Source organism: Halichoeres trimaculatus, unplaced genomic scaffold (assembly GCF_033239565.1).
Source record: "Halichoeres trimaculatus isolate MK-OKI-2021-1 unplaced genomic scaffold, fHalTri1.1 fHalTri1_scaffold_6, whole genome shotgun sequence".
Lineage (NCBI taxonomy): Eukaryota > Metazoa > Chordata > Actinopteri > Labriformes > Labridae > Halichoeres > Halichoeres trimaculatus.
Genome location: NW_027437184.1, coordinates 25,146,107 through 25,162,430, shown reverse-complemented (window position 1 = coordinate 25,162,430; position 16,324 = coordinate 25,146,107).

Sequence of the window (16,324 nt, the reverse complement as noted above, 5' to 3'; positions counted from 1 at the left end):
TATAATAATCACTCCATGATTAAAGCTATCAAGTTGCGTCCTTGTGTTGCTTGAACCATCAATCAAAAGTTTTCAAACCACAAAAACAAAGTCCCGATGAAGCAGGTAAGCTTTTTGAATCAAACACAAAAATATTTAAATAAATAACCCTTTCTTTCCAGAGGAAGCTTTAATCATCAAGTAAAGTTTGGCTGTGAGCCGAATAAAAAGAAGAACAATGTTTGGATTAAACAGATGAAACTCTGGGTTCTACTTCAGAGTTCTTGATGATATTAACGAGAGTCGGCCTGAAACAGGAACAGCGTCGGATTAATGGAGTGACCTCTCGCTCTGAGGGAGGGAGCTTTTCTCATATGAACCAAACTTAGCAGTAATATCTCTTCCATGCAGGCTGTCTGAATCTCTGTCACTGTGAGAATCAACAGCTCCTTTTTTTTTAACTTGTGGAGCGGCTGTGGCTCAGTGGTAGAGTAGGCGCCTCTCAATTGGAAGGTTGGGGGTTCAATTCCAGCTCCTGCAGTCTCATGCCGAAGTGTCCTTGAGCGAGACACTGGACCCCGAATTGCTCCCACTGTTGGTCAGCGGTGTGTGGATGGGTGTGAATGGATTAGATAAAAATGATCATGAGATTTGGGTAGTGACCAAAAGAACAAGATCGCGGGTACAAGCGGCTGAAATGAGCTTCCTCCGTAGGGTGGTCGGGCTCTCCCTTAGAGATAGGGTGAGAAGCTCGGCTTTCCGGGAGGAGCTCAGAGTAGAGCCACTGCTCCTCCGCGTTGAGAGGAGCCAGATGAGGTGGCTCGGGCATCTGATGAGGATGCCTCCCAGACGCCTCCCTGGTGAGGTGTTCAGGGCACACCTCACCGGGAGGAGACCCCGGGGCAGACCCAGGACACACTGGAGAGACTACATCTCTCGGCTGGCCTGGGAACGTCTCGGGATACCCCGGGAAGAGCTGGACGAAGTGGCTAGGGAGAAGGAAGTCTGGGCTTCCCTGCTTAGGCTGCTGCCCCTGCGACCCGACCATGGATAAGCGGAAGAAGATGGATGGATGGATGTATTTATTTATTTAAAGGGACAGTGCCTATTTAAGAACATTTCAGCATTGCCTCTATATAGCTTATTTTCATTCTTAGTCCTGGCAGAACAATAGAAACAAACAAATAAAAAGAGATAAATAATGACATGCAGGAACTGTACATCATAATATAATGATGATTTTATTATATTTTTACCATTCATTCATTCATTCATTTTATGAACTGCTTATCCTGTTCATGGTCACGGGTGGCTGGAGCCTATCCCAGCTGTCATTGGTTGAGAGGTGGGGTACACCCTGCCAGTCAATCACAGGGCTGACACACAGACGGACAACCACTCACTCACACACTCACACCTACGGACAGGGCTGGTCCTACACATTTTGGTGCCCCAGCAAGATTGGCATTTGGGTGCATGTAATAGCAAGGTGTAACTGTAAACTACAACAACTTATCAACTACACTGAGACCACAAATAATTGGCTCGAGTTACTTACATGCTTCAGAGAGTGGTGTAGAAGTCCCTTCTCGTCCAGGAGTTGGGGGCTTAAAGAATTTGCTGAGTGTGTCTGTACAGACACAGGCACAGTTATTAGCCTAGCAAAAGCATGTATAGCTGCACAGGACAAACAATTTAAATCACTGTTATAATGGTGCAGCCTGCTACTAATTTTGAGACTGAAACAGCGCTTTGTTGACATAGCTTACCTCTTAATTGGGCTTTCCTTTCCTCCGTTTTCTGCCCTGCGCACCTGAGGGCTTGTGCCTTTTCATTTTTAAAGAACACTACCTGTCTGCCTGATATGATATGCGCGGCGGCTGCGCCAACCATGTAGTTGTGTTTACATTACATAGACACACACGTCTTGATTGGGCTGCGGTTGCCAGTTGTGCAGAGACATATCCCCCCCACTAAAGCAAGCAGCAGCATCGTGTCTCTGTTCAAGTGCATCAGCCAGGCCAGATGAAATATTGTAAATAAAAAGTATTCTTATTCTTGCTTATTTGTTCATTGAGTAGAAAAGGAGGGGGGCACCTGGGCGCCCACATATATATTTTTTGTTTTTTATTTTTTATTGGTGAGGGCCACTGGCGGTGCCCTAAGCACACCTGGCGCCCCAGGCAGAAAACTGCTTCGCCTGTAGGACGGACCGGCCCTGCCTACAGACAATTCGGAGCAGGGATCTCAAACCTGTGCCATGGAGGGCCAAGAGGCTGCAGGTTTTCTTAGTCCCTGCTCTCTGCTTGAAATTGAGGTGATCAGTGAAATCAGCTGGTGGGGTTTTTGGTTGGAAAGAAAACCTGCCACCTCTTGGCCCTCCATGGAACGAGTCTGAGATCCCTGCTTTAAAGTGTTCAATCAACCTGATGAGCATGTTTTTGGACTGTGGGAGGAAGACGGAGTACCCCGAGAGAACCCAGGCATGCACAGGGAGAACATGCAAACTCCACACAGAAAGGCCCACCGGCCAAGCTGGGAATCCAACCAGTGATCTTCTAGCTGTAAGGCCGCAGAAAACTGTTGCGCCACCATGCAGCCCTAAATTTCACTATATTTCCTAATTTCAAACATTTCCTTCTTTTTTTGTCTTAGCTGATATTTGCTGTGTTTGAAACTACTAAATGTGACATGAATGATAACTCAGATTCCTTTTAATTTATTGGTCTTGTAAGAAATGTGGACACAGGAAGAAAATATGATCCTTGTATTTACTCTTTCCCCAGCTACAAAATCATGCTTTTCTCATTGACTAAATTAGATCTAATAAAGAACAGTTTTTAAAAATCGTTTTCAATATCTGTTGGAGAAGTGAAAAAAGGAGATATGAGTACACTGATAGCTTTCCTTTAGAGCCCATTTTAAGCAATAGTTGAAATCTCATATTTGCAAACACCTAATTTAAACTTGTTGCGGTTTTCATTAAAATGAGCACTTTAGGGGCTGTTTGATAGTAAGAAACTGCATCAGAGAAATTGTCAAAGGGCTGTTATGAAAGTTTACTGTCATGGGTTGCTTTTGTTTTTATTTTCTTGTGCTCTCTGTTTTGATTTCCTGTTCCTCTTTATAGATTAACCCTCTTAATTTGTTTCTTTTTGATTGTTTAGAGTTATCCTTTTTTTTTTCTTCTTGTTCGTTAGTGCTCCATGTTTTGTGTCGTTTTCACTCATGTTGCTGGTTAAGTCTTCAGCTTTTCCTGTTTTATTTCATAGTTCTTGCTCCCTGGTTTAGTTTCGACTCCCACCCTTGTGTGTTTCTCTCCTCTTTGACTGCGCCTCAAAAGTTTCTCCTCTTTGTCACTCCTGCATCCTGTTCCTTTTTTCCTCTGCCATTGGGTCCTCTGCTTTTGATTTTGCTGCCACAGTGTGACAGTTCCACAGAAAGGACTATGAAGAGTGCAAATGCAGAAGCACTCAGCTATTGATCAGGTGCGTCATTGTTCTGCCATCACTGGAGCTTCACAGCACAACAGGTCTGAGCAGCTGAAAGAGCTCAGAGTGTGAGCCACAGCATACAACCTGTCCACTTTTAGCCTTTGTGTTTAAGAGCTGCGGCTGTCAGTGATAAAATTAAGCATCAATTAGATCAGACCATTAGATTTGGGTAATTCTTGGGGCTGTTTCTTTTCTTTTCTTTTTTTTTCTTTTAAAGGGGACATATCATGCTGATCCCTGATTTAATACTTACATATAATATAATACATTTGAAAACAAGACCTTTCACCCCCTGAATTTTTAAAAAATGAGATATTGTATTTTTTCTGATATCCTAGAACGAGATTTGATGCCTCTGAAAATAGGTCATTGACATTTGGCCGCGAGATTTCAACCTTCGTGACGACACGAGGATCCTTTCTTTTTATTGGAGTAATCTGATAAAGCAGCTCCTCCTCTGTGATGTCAGTTAGTCACACAACCGCCACAGAAGGATACACCCACCAAGAGCCCAGTATAAACGTATAAACTATACATGTTACAGTACCGGTTTGACCCACCACACTGAAGCGTCCTGAGATGATCTGTGTCGAGGTGGATTTTCTTCCTCCTGAGCTGCAGAACCGTCCGGGTCTGACTCGGGGTCCAATACAAAAGGACGTATCCTACACTCTGCCATTTTATTAGTGCTATCAATGCCTTACGGTAAAGTTTTGGCAAACAGCAAACTCGCTTGGTCTGCTTCATTCAATGTGGCGATTTTGTAAATACTGCCATGCTGCAAAAACCGCCCCCTGGCTCCACCCCCTCTGCCCCTCTGATAGAACTGACCAATCAGAGCACAAAGGGCTGTGATGTTGCGAGGTTACTGGAGGTCATTCTGGAAACGGAGCGTTTCAACGAGATCTTCAGAATGGCCTCAAATGAGGATATTGATAATGCTATTGTGGGGCAGTGAAGGAACTAAATGACTTTTACTGAGGGCAGAAATGCTTTGCAGGCATCCTAGTCTGGCATAGTGAAAAGGAGAAACAAGCATGATATGTCCCCTTTAATGAAATTTGGTCTAAACATAGACATCTGATCAACATCCATAATTATCAGGTACCAGGCCATGTTTTAGTTTCCTTCTATGTTCATGAATGAATTTTAAATAGTTTTTTTTTCAACACAAATGCTCAATCTGTGCATCTGAACCTTGTGCCATTACATATTTACTTTGCTTCGTTCTCAAGAACTTTGCCATTCACGCCACAGGAAGGAAAACTGTGTCTACTTGAGTCTTTACATGATTTTATATGTAAGTTCTCACACAAATGTTTGTTTTGAAGACATTATAAAACATGTGCTGTCGAGTATGTTTGCTCTTAAGTGGGTCATGATACACAGAAAAAAATCCATTATGACTGAAACTTCTAAATAAACTGGTTGTGGTTAAACTAAGAAATTAAATTGTTCCTCATCTGCTTTGAACAATTCAACTTTTTAGACCCTTCACTCTTAAAGGAGCTGTGAGGAGTTTGAAATTGAACTTGGAAAAAGTCTCCCTTCTAGATATATGCCCGATGGTAATCCACACTTTAAAATGAGATTATCAGCTCAAATGCAGGCTATTTGGAAATGCTACTTCTTTGCAGCTGACAAAGTTTAGAAGTGAAAAGAAAGAGCCGTGTTTTTCTCTGCTGAAAATGATTGCGGTGAATGATTTTGTAGTGATGGTGGACACTGGTGCCAAACTGTCATACAGAAAAAGGACAGAGGAGCAAATAAAGGTAAACAAGAGAATGATACAGCCTGAGCTAAAGGCTAACACAGGGGCTAATCTGTTTGTGCTAATGTTCATTTCAACCCACAGTCAGCAGTTTTTCTGCAGTGGTCTGTTCAAACTTGAGAGTCTATCAATAAAATGAAGAGTGAGGTTAGGTTAGCTCTGCTTGGTAGATGGCTGACAGGACATAACCAAGATTTACTAACGTTACACATTACGGACATGTAGCATCAGGCTGACAGCGCTATGTATGGCTGGCTACTAAACTACTTACAAACAGACAGTGTTTACTTGTTGTCACATTAGACCACAGATACATTGTAGCACTGAGCTGCTCGTAGCGCTACATTTAGCCAGCTACTGACATATGGTACAAACTTACAACATTTGCTTGTTGTCATGCTTCAAACAGCGCTGCGCAACTGTACTGATAAATACCTTACCTCATTGCGTTGTATCTGGTAAAAAGTTGTCTTGAACCAAGAACATTAGTTCCAAAACAAACACAGGCCTGGCTAAAAGCCACATTTTAATGCTAGTGTAACTGAGACTCCAGGCCAGAGGGTAGTCCAATTAAAACAAATCCTCCTCACAGCATCCTTCACTCAAATTTTAAGTATTTTTTAGGTCCTGCTTTCTTTTATTAATCTAAGAAGCTTCCTCCAGTCCTAAAGTCCAGTCTATAGACTTCAGGAGTGGAGCCTTTCCGGAGCACTGAAGCAAAGACCTGGACTCAGAGGTCTGGTTAATGTGAGGTGAAGAATATTGCGAGACGCTTTGCCTCTGGCAGTATGATGGAGCTTTGACTTCAAAATGATTTCCCTTTTCTTTCAGAAATACTTTTCGAAGAATAAATCATCTTTTAGTGAAACACACATTTTTATTTCATTATAATGATCAAATAATGATCAAATAATCATTGAATAAAACTAAGTTTGTTCCTATTAGAAACTTCTTTGTACAATTGTGTTTTTAATATCTAATAAATATTTTCCTTTAAACTGAATTCAAGTCTTGACACGTGAAAATGAAGCACAATTCCCTGACTTCCACCAGATCAGTGCCTGATCGGTCTTTGTTTGACTGCAGTTTGGCTTTGTGTCCCCTCGATCTACACCCACCAGTGGTGTTTGCAGGACCAGCAGGTCACAAGGCCAGGGATACTAAAGCGGTTCTGTTCATGTCCATGTTGTCTTTTCTGGTCTCTGAAGACCTCTAACTGAAAACCTTGACTGGCAGGCTTATTACAACGTCTTGCTGTTTATGCTAATGACAGGATATAGTTCTTTTTTTTAAAGGCTTCATATTGTCCCTCTGGTGCCCCTGTAGTATTTTACCATGATTTAAATCTAAAAAAAAAAATCCCTATTTTTTCCACACTGATGTTTTGGAAAACTTATATTTTCAGTCTGTCCGAAAAAACCCTCTTGTTTTTGGCTGCTGTCTCTTTAAGACACCTTGCTCCAAAAAACCCTTCCATCTGATTGGCCAGCCCTCTGAAGGCCTTTGAGGGGCGAGGCCATGGGCAGACCTTGGTGTCTGAGGCCAGCTCCAACAACATATCATGAACCATTTTGGATATCTTCATGTGATTTCATCATCCTTCCAGCTTCATGTTAAAGACATGGGGAAGCAAAACACTCTATCTTTCAGTGAAATCTGATCCGGCATCAACTCAAAGTGTTTTACACTGAAAATCAACAGGATGTTTAAAATGTGTTTTATTATTAACTGACTTCCTGTCCTGCCCCAGTCTGCTCTTTACCATTGATGCCAGTAACGCGCTACAAAGTAACACGTTACTCTAATTTGACCACATTTTTCAGTAACAAGTAATTTAACGCATCACTATTTACAAACCAGTGAGCAGATTAGAGGTACTTATCCAAATCACTGTGCCTTACTTTTCTTTTCATTTTTCTTGTTAAGAAATCTGCTTTTTTCTTGCGTCTCTGGGAATGACGGGAGAGATGTGCGTTTTCTAGCTGGAAACACAGTCACTGTTTAGAGTTTGTCAGCTAAAGATTACAGCATTACATTTCGTCGTTCACTCCGCGCTGGCAGTTTGCTCAAGATCTTTGAAACATTTAGGTATTGGATAGAAATCACGATTGAGAAGTTATTTGACTTTTACCTGGGGGAAAAGTGAGTCCTGTCTTTCAGTGTGACTCCCTCTAGTCCATCAGCTGAACCCTCTGTTTAGCACAAATCCATCTATGGAGGAGCAGAGCAACATAACCTAAGCTTCAACGAGGCATCCAGTCGTAAGCAGGGGCGTGCCCAGACTTTTTAGACTGGGGTGCCCCGAGCAGGGTACTGAGGATTATGTGAGTAGACTCTCTGATAACATTTATTTTTGCTTATTGTGTAACAAATACAGGATCAACAGACTTCAGCTTTAACAAAAAATTAAAATGATGAAAAAAACTAGGATAAATCAAAGCATTTAAAAAAGAAAATCATTTAAATCTAAAATTTAACTGAACAATGCTGTAGTGTACCAAAAAAGTACTGTAAAAGTTGTATTTTGAAACTCAAAATGTATAAAATGAATATTTCCGTTAACAACTACCAATGCCTGCATGTTACTTTAAAACAAAACCTTCTGGACTCATATTATCATTGATTTTAATTGCAATTTTACCAAATTATGCAGCTGCAGGTGTCAGCAGCTGCTGAAAGTAACTGATAAAGTAACTTGTAATCCAACTTAGTTACTTTTAAAATCAAGTGGTCATTAAAGTAACTAAGTTTCTTTTTAAAGGAGTAATCAGTAATCAGATTACTTTATCAAAGTAACTGTGGCAACACTGCTCTTCACTGATTGATACATTGTTGTGCTCCGGCATCCAGCAAACCAAAATAACTAATTCAGTAATAATAATTATTATCTTTACGCCAGCATCACAGCTCTGCCTCAATTATGGAGCCGCTTTTTCCAGACCATCACTGTGTCTCTCCATCTTCCAACCCAAAAACAGTTTCTAAAAACAAAAGGCTGTCACACTTTTTAGAAAATGTATTCAGGAAAAGATAACCTGGCTTATAATGTGTTCAGTACAGTAATTCAGGAATTCATGGGTTAAAATCGCTTTCAGACTTTACAGGGTGTCTTTTCTTTTCTTTGTTTTTCTTTCTAACTTTGTTTTCAAAGCACATGGCTCGGCTCTGACGCATTAGGCTAATAACACACATTACAGCTCCTGCTGTTTGGAACAAACTGTAATGTACATTCTGCTCTTATAGCCATCCATAATTTGCTCTCTCTGAAAGCAAGATGACATTTCATGAGTTTCCAGCCGGGCTCAAAGCAGGTCACAGTCTCATGTTGTGTGTTGACTGCTGGCTCATCAGAGCGACTCAGTGATATCATTTAGTCTTCAGTAATTAACTGAAGAGAGTGTCCAGATGAGCCGACTCTCTGCCAATTCTGTGCAGCTCTCACCGCTGACTTGTGTGACCAGAGACAGATGCAGCCGATTTACTGAAGTGCTCGTGATGGTTTTGATGTGGAGTCCAGCTTGTTTGTGAGTCTGCGCTCCGGTTAGAGGTTTTCCCTCAGGCGACTCCACCCAATGTCAAATCAAATCCTCATTTATGCTTCATCACTGGTCGAGTCTGCTTCATTTTCCTGGTCAACAAAGCAATCAGTGTCCCTGTTTCCTCCAGAAGCTAATCTCTTCCCTTCAGTCCTCGCTCATCTGAAGCTCCCAGACTCCTCTTTAAATAATACATCTCCGTCTCTTTCTTCCTCTCAAAATTCTCGCCGTCTTTAATTAGTATTTCTCTTTTATAAATGATCATTGCAGCCACACAGGAAGATTAGTTACATTCATTGTCTTGCCCCCGTGGCTCTGACTCTTGCTCTCCAACTAATAGTCTTATTAAAGTAGGAAGTTAAGATTATTCCTGCATTACACTCAGTGCTATTTCCCCTCTGTGTGAGAACTAAAGCCGAATGTGCTAATGTGAATCAGGGTTTAGAGAGGCTTTTGAATAATCTGCTGTTTGCTACATGATAATGGAAAATTGGAGAACAAGTTTTTACACTTAACCTCATTTCCTGTTTCCTGTAGTTGGGATGTAAAGTCATGTTGTAGAGACAGAGCCCTCACTTCACCTTAAAATGGGTGTGTAATATATTTCCACATTGCATAGAAATACATGAAAACAGAAAGGCTTAACTGTGTTTGTCTGTTACCAACAGCTGTACTGACCGTGTGCTCTATAGGCAATAAATTATTCTCATCTTTGTCCTGTTTTCAGGATCTTAAAAATGTCTGTCCACAAGGCCAAGCATTATTTTTTTGTTGCTAGTTTTTCCATGTCATTACAAATCAAAAATCTAGTTTTCAACTGAAACCAGGAGCAAAATGAGCCCGGCACAGCCCAAAGCTTTTTTTAAGTGATTCCACTCAGAAAAGAATATTACCATTGTGATTTTAAAATTCATGATGATACTTTTACCGCAATTTTTCATCCTCTTCCTGCTTATTGAAGCAGATATTGCACCATGGATCAGATTTATGTCCACGCTCTGAGGTTTTTATGGTCTTTTAATGGTCAGATTGACTTTTTTAGACATTTTGCGCAGGTCTTTCTTGTGCATTCAAAAAGGAAAGAGGATAGCTCTGATAATTTATTGCATCCAATGATCAGAGTGAAATTCACAACTCCTGTCTTAGAAAGGAAAAATAATATAAAGTTGATCTTAATCCTGTATCTGCATGTAATTTTTTTTTACTTTATATATTTCTGCATATATATTTCATATCTCAGTGTCATCAACATAACTGATGTGATAATATTGTTTAAGAAATTGCAGATTCTAGACAATTAGCCAACAGCAACTTACTTTTAATGTCCTCTAAGAATCTCTGATAAAGCTTAAACTTCTACTTAATGCAAGTTAAACAAATTCCTGCAGTTCTCCAAGGCAAGGATAAATAATAATGACCACTTTTACATATCTACATTAACTGGCCTAAGAAATAAGAATTAAGAGTAACAAAGTCTGAATACTCTAGTATGAGACATGTCAATATACACTCACCAGCCACTTTATTAGGTACACCTTGCTTGTACGGGGTTGGACCCCCTTTTGTCTTCAGAACTGCCTTAATCCTTGGTGGCATAGATTCAACAAGGTACTGGAAACATTCCTCAGAGGGTTTGGTCCATATTGACATGATAGCATTACACAGTTGCTGCAGATTTGTCGACTGAACATCCATGATGAGAATCTCCCGTTCCACCACATCCCAAAGGTGCTCTATTGGATTGAGATCTGGGGACTGTGGAGGACATTTGAGCACAGTAAACTCATTGTCATGTTGAAGAAACCAGTCTGAGATGATTCCAGCTTTATGACATGGAGCGTTATCCTGCTGGAAGTAGCCATCAGAAGATGGGTACACTGTGCTCATAAAGGGATGGACATGGTCAGCAACAATACTCAAGTAGGCTGTGGACTTTAAACCATGCTCAGTTGGTACTAAGGGGCCCAAAGTGAGTCAAGAAAATATCCCCCACGCCATTACACCACCATCATCAGCCTGAACTGTTGATACAAGGCAGGATGGATCCATGCTTTCATGTTGTTGACGCCAAATTCTGACCCTACCATCTGAATGTGGAGCAGAAATCCAGACTCATCAGACCAGGCAACGTTTTTCCAATCTTCTATTGTCCAGTTTTGGTGTTGCTGTGTGAATTGTAGCCTCAGTTTCCTGTTCTTAGCTGACAGGAGGGTCACCCGGTGTGGTCTTCTGCTGCTGTAGCGTGTTGTGTGTTCAGAGATGCTCTTCTGCAGACCTCGGTTGTAACCAGTGGTTATTTGAGTTACTGTTGTCTTTCTATCAGCTCCAACCAGTCTGTCCATTCTCCTCTGACCTCTGGCATCAACAAGGCATTTTGGCCCACAGAACTGCTGCTCACTGGATATTTTCTCTTTTTGGGACCATTCTCTGTAAACCCTAGAGATGGTTGTGGGTTAAAATCCCAGTAGATCATCAGTTTCTGAAATATTCAGACCAGCCAACAACCATGCTACATTCAAAGTCTCTTAAATCACCTTTCTTCCCCATTCTGATGCTCGGTTTGAACTGCAGCTGATTGTCTTGACCATGTCTTCATGCCTAAATGCATTGAGTTGCTGCCATGTGATTGGCTGATTAGAAATTTGCTTAAACGTGCAGATGGACAGGTGTGTCTAATAAAGTGGCCAGTGAGTGTAGTATGGCACATTTTTCTTCTTTTAAAGAACCCTGTTTCTTTAGTTGTGCAAGATGAGAAGTGTTAAATCAGTGTTTTTATCTGATCTAGATAATGAGGAATAATCTATAGGCATGCTGCAGCTACAACACTGATGCCACTGGACTCTGTTTATGACTCTGCTCTCACATTCATATCGGGTGACGGATCTGACACTCATCATAATGTCCTCTATATGAAGGTTGGTTGGCGTTCTCCTGAACACAAGTGAAATAAACATCAGTATTTTTTTTTAACTTCTGAAGCCCTCTCCCAGTAAGCTACACTTTGACATTAGAAAATAGTTTTATAGTTTTAGTGGCATTATGAATCCTACATATCTCATTCCTCTGATTGGCTGATTTTCTTAGCCTCGTTAGTCTGAAATGAACACAGTAAATCAGCAATTTCCTTTGATTCCCTGAACTGATGGAGCACCCTCCAACAAACTCTGGAGACAACCACGACAGCTCTTTCTCTTTCACTTACAGAGTGTAAGACTTTGATTTCTGGTCAATCTGTGTCTCAAGCTGTGGAGCTTTTAATTGATTCTTTGATTTTGGCAACCCGCGGTCTCTAAATATAATGTGAATGTGAAGTGCTAAAAAACACAGTTTCTTGAGAGTCTGCTTGAGGCTGGTCACAGAAAACCACATACACATCAATCCAAAAAAAGTAAATGCCTTTGGTCTCTACGACATGCAGGCGCACAAAGCTGTCTGCAAAGAGACTAAAGGCTTGCCTCTTTTCCTCATCAGAACTTAAACAAACTTAGGTTGAGCTCAACATTTCTAATACGGCCGCACCCAACAATAAGGCTTCAAAACTTTGCATCTGAAACAAATGGGTGATGTCACAGACACAACATCCATATACCATCATTCATTCTGTGGTTTGCTCATAAATTTGCATGTGATCTCACCGACACCAGGAATGACGGAAACTTTGGTCTTTTTTAAAAATGAGTGAGGGTTGAAATGGGAAGGAGATGTCCATCCTTTTACTTATGATGATGACACATCAGTTAATTTCATAATTGAAACGAGAAAAGCACTCGGAGAGCGCAGACCTCCGCCAAGCATATTGTGATTGTAATTCAACACTTTAGTCCTACTTTAATGTTATACTCCCTTTCAGCAGACTGTCTGCTACAATTTGGTGTGAGTTGCAGGTTTGTACGATAATTTGTTTCCTGACAGTGTTGAAAATTATGATGACCCAGTACATATTTCATATTCCAGATTTTAGTATCCAGAGTGTTGCCAGGATCTGGATCGTAGTTTTACATCTGTCAGAAATTATGGTGACCGTGTCTTGTATTGTTTTGCAAAGCAATCTGACCATTTATCGTGGAGTTATATTCACATATGGTGAAAACGGCCCTATCTCACAATGATAGAGAATCCTTTAAAAAAAATCCTGGATCCAGACGGTGATCCAGATCACCTCCAAAATTCAATCCATTCTTCTTTTCCCATTTTGAACATTTCCTGAAAGTTTCATCAAGATCTGTTAGTTACTTTTTGAGTTATGTTGTTCACAGACAAACAGACAAACTCTCCTAAACATAACCTCCTTGGCGAGGGTAATCACAGGAAAATACTAAAGAGGACAGTTTGAGTTAAGGTCACGGCCTTTTCTAGCTCACAAGATCCATACTTTTACGTCAGACTTAGTCTACGTGTATTTGTCTCTTTCCTGTTTCAAATTGTCGTTAACAGCTTCATCATTACTACACCACCATGCCCGGGTAAGAGCGCTGTGTTTCTGTGCTGGTTGCTACGCTTCAACTGGCTGTTTTCTTTTCTGTACCCTGACATTTGTCTTCTGGTTTGACCATTAAGGTTTTGTACCTTTCTTCACATACTTCCCAAAAAGTCAATAAGAACCATTGTAGCTGTTGTGAGGCGGCAGTATGAATGTAATCAATGCCAGTTTTCTCACCAGTGTTCACAGCTTTAGAGGTGCTTAGAAGGTGAGAAAACACCAGAGTAAATGCAGTTTTGGCCTGAAAAGACTGCGTGCGTGTTAAATTACAGCCGACCTAGACTGAAACCTGTTTACAAGAAGATGAGTGTAACACCTCGGTAAAGGCTGAATTATGATCCAATCACAGTGTTGATTAAATGTCAGAAAAGACAAAGTAAAGTAGCCTTCACTCCCCGGCCTTACACACACTGCCCTGACAGGAGTATCACTGTGAAGCTTTTACAGAAAAACATGAATGTTGTGATAAAAAATACGACTGTTTTCAGCCACAAACAGCAAAGCCAAGAATATCTTTTCCTCTTTGTATCCCTGTAATCAAATTAAACCCAGACACCCACCTAGAATATCCTAAATATGCAGTCAAACCAGTGTTGGTGTTTTTTCTTTTTTTCTGAATGTGTAAGCCTTGTATCTATTGTAGCGACTGTATTCTGTAATAAAGCGTCCATATGCTCCTTCCTTCTCCCCCCTTGTTCTCCCTATCTGCCTCTCTGGTCTTCCCACAGGGTGGAGGAGCTATAAATTAAAGTGGAGGAATTACTGCTAACTGTTGGAATAAATTAAAGCGCTTTTGCATCTGTAAACACCGTCTGACTGCGTAATTACACTCCCACTCCCACAGAGACGCCGTGGAGAGGGAGGATAAGGAAAGACAGGCAGCAGAGTTGGAGAGCAATGAAAGAAAAGATGAACAAAGTGTCACGTGGGGGGGGTCAGATTTTAGATTTACTCCTTCACTGAAGCCTGAAGGCTGCGGAGAAACTCCCACAGATTAGGGCCGAGAGGTGACTTTGAACATCCTGATCCTGATCGATTTGTTGGTCATTACTTTTTAATCATGTAAAACAAAACAAAACAGCCCTCAAGATGCTCTGTATCTTTCAATCCACTATGACCTTATTAATATTAGTAGAGAAACTAATCCCTCCAAAAAAAAGCTTTTGTCTTTGAGATATCCCTGCTCCAGGGAGAACAACGCACAACCACGTTTTATCACATGTGGGAATCAAAACCAGAACGTCATCGCACTTCGCCCTGAAGTTCAAAGACATTTATTACTTAGAAGAACGCAAAGCTTTCATCAATACCAACAGAAATTGAGCAGATTATTGTATGAAAGTGTGCTATTTTAAAGTATTGAGACCAATCATTAAATTAAGCCACTAATGTCGACTAAACACTCTAGTCTTTTCCTAAAAGTAGGTTATTTGACTGTTCCCTTCACCCTCAGCTGTCAGCAGCCCCTAACAGGAAACTAGGGCAACCAGCACTTCAAAGCGACCTATAATGGGGCCTGTTGTTGTAAGAAGCATGAGGAGGAGGACGCAAACAATAGATATATGTAAAATGAATTTGAAGATTAATATATGTCATTTTCAAAATTGGGTTTATGTTATTAAAGGTTTCTCTGAACATCACAGCAAGCAGCTTTACTTCAAATTTTGTATTTTCATCATTTCATTTAAAGCTGTCTTCTCTGATGGGGGTTTAATTTGGTTACAGAAAGGCTCAGATACCAGTGACCACAGAATATACATGTATACAGGCACGAATCTGCTACCCAGCGGTTGAAAGCTAATGTTAGCCGTATCACAGTGGTTGTCCAATTTTGGCTGCATGATGAGCTATTAAACTGGTGCAAAAAAACAAGTTTATTTCTGGAATAATTTCGCACTAGTGGAAAAGCTGTCAGTTAGCATTCAGGAGGACAGCTGCTAAGTGCTTCGAAGCTTTAAGTGTCAGGCCGACTTAAAAGTGGAAGACCTTAAAGCAGACTTTGAAAATTCAAAGAAGCAAAAAGCAAAAGGTCTCCGTTTGTAGGGTCTAAAAAAAATAACAACAACAAAAAAAAGTGAAAAGTTGAATTAAAAAAAAAGTTAAGTCACAAGAAAAAGACAAAGACTTTATTCCCTGAAGGTTATTGTGGAAAGTAAAGACTGATCAGAAAAAGGTTAGTAAATTAAAGTTTGTGCACACAATAACTGATACAGGAAAAAGACAAAAAAAACAAAGTAAAGCCACACACTTGGGATGATAAATAAAATACGACAAAACAAAAAACAACAAAAATACTTGTAGTTAACTGTCAACGTAATGGGCATCTTTACTAATTCCGAGAATTGTTTCTCATGGCTAACTATGAAAATGTAGGAACGTTTTTTAGAACATTCTTTTTTGCAACTTATGGGTTTAAATCATTCTGTTGGTCAGAGTAGATAGAGTGTCAAAGCTTAGCCGTGTTCTGTATCTGATAGACACAAAGTTTGTGTGAAGCCATTTGCCTCCGCTGACCCTCTGTTGATCTCATCTATATATTCCTGAAGCAGACATCTCGAGCCATGAGGAGCTGGCTGTGAAGTTTGATCCATCTAAAAATACCCAGAAAACTCAACTTTTTTGGAACTGAGATATTTATTGACCCTTTTATTAAAATCCACAAAAATACTGAAATCTAATTTTGTTTTTGACATATTTTTATATCATATCTAATAGACTGGGCAGTTTTGGCAATGTCTTCAGTAAAGTTTTAGTAAATATGCATACTGTTAATACAGACAGTACTTAATTTTTTTTTTTTTTAAAGAATGACAATTTAGACATTGTTCTTACAGCTACGTCTTGTAAATTAGCAATAATTTTCATTAAACAAAAAAATATCCTGGCAGATTTCATGAGAGCAGCCGTTTTGTGTAGTATAAAAAGTATAAAATTCAGTTGCCTGTACTGGTATTTGATACTCAAAGGGTAGAATACATGTTAAAAAACATTAACAGGTTTTTAAGAAAATTTTTACCATGTTGATTATATAGAGTTTTTTGACACTCATGTATCAAAAATGATA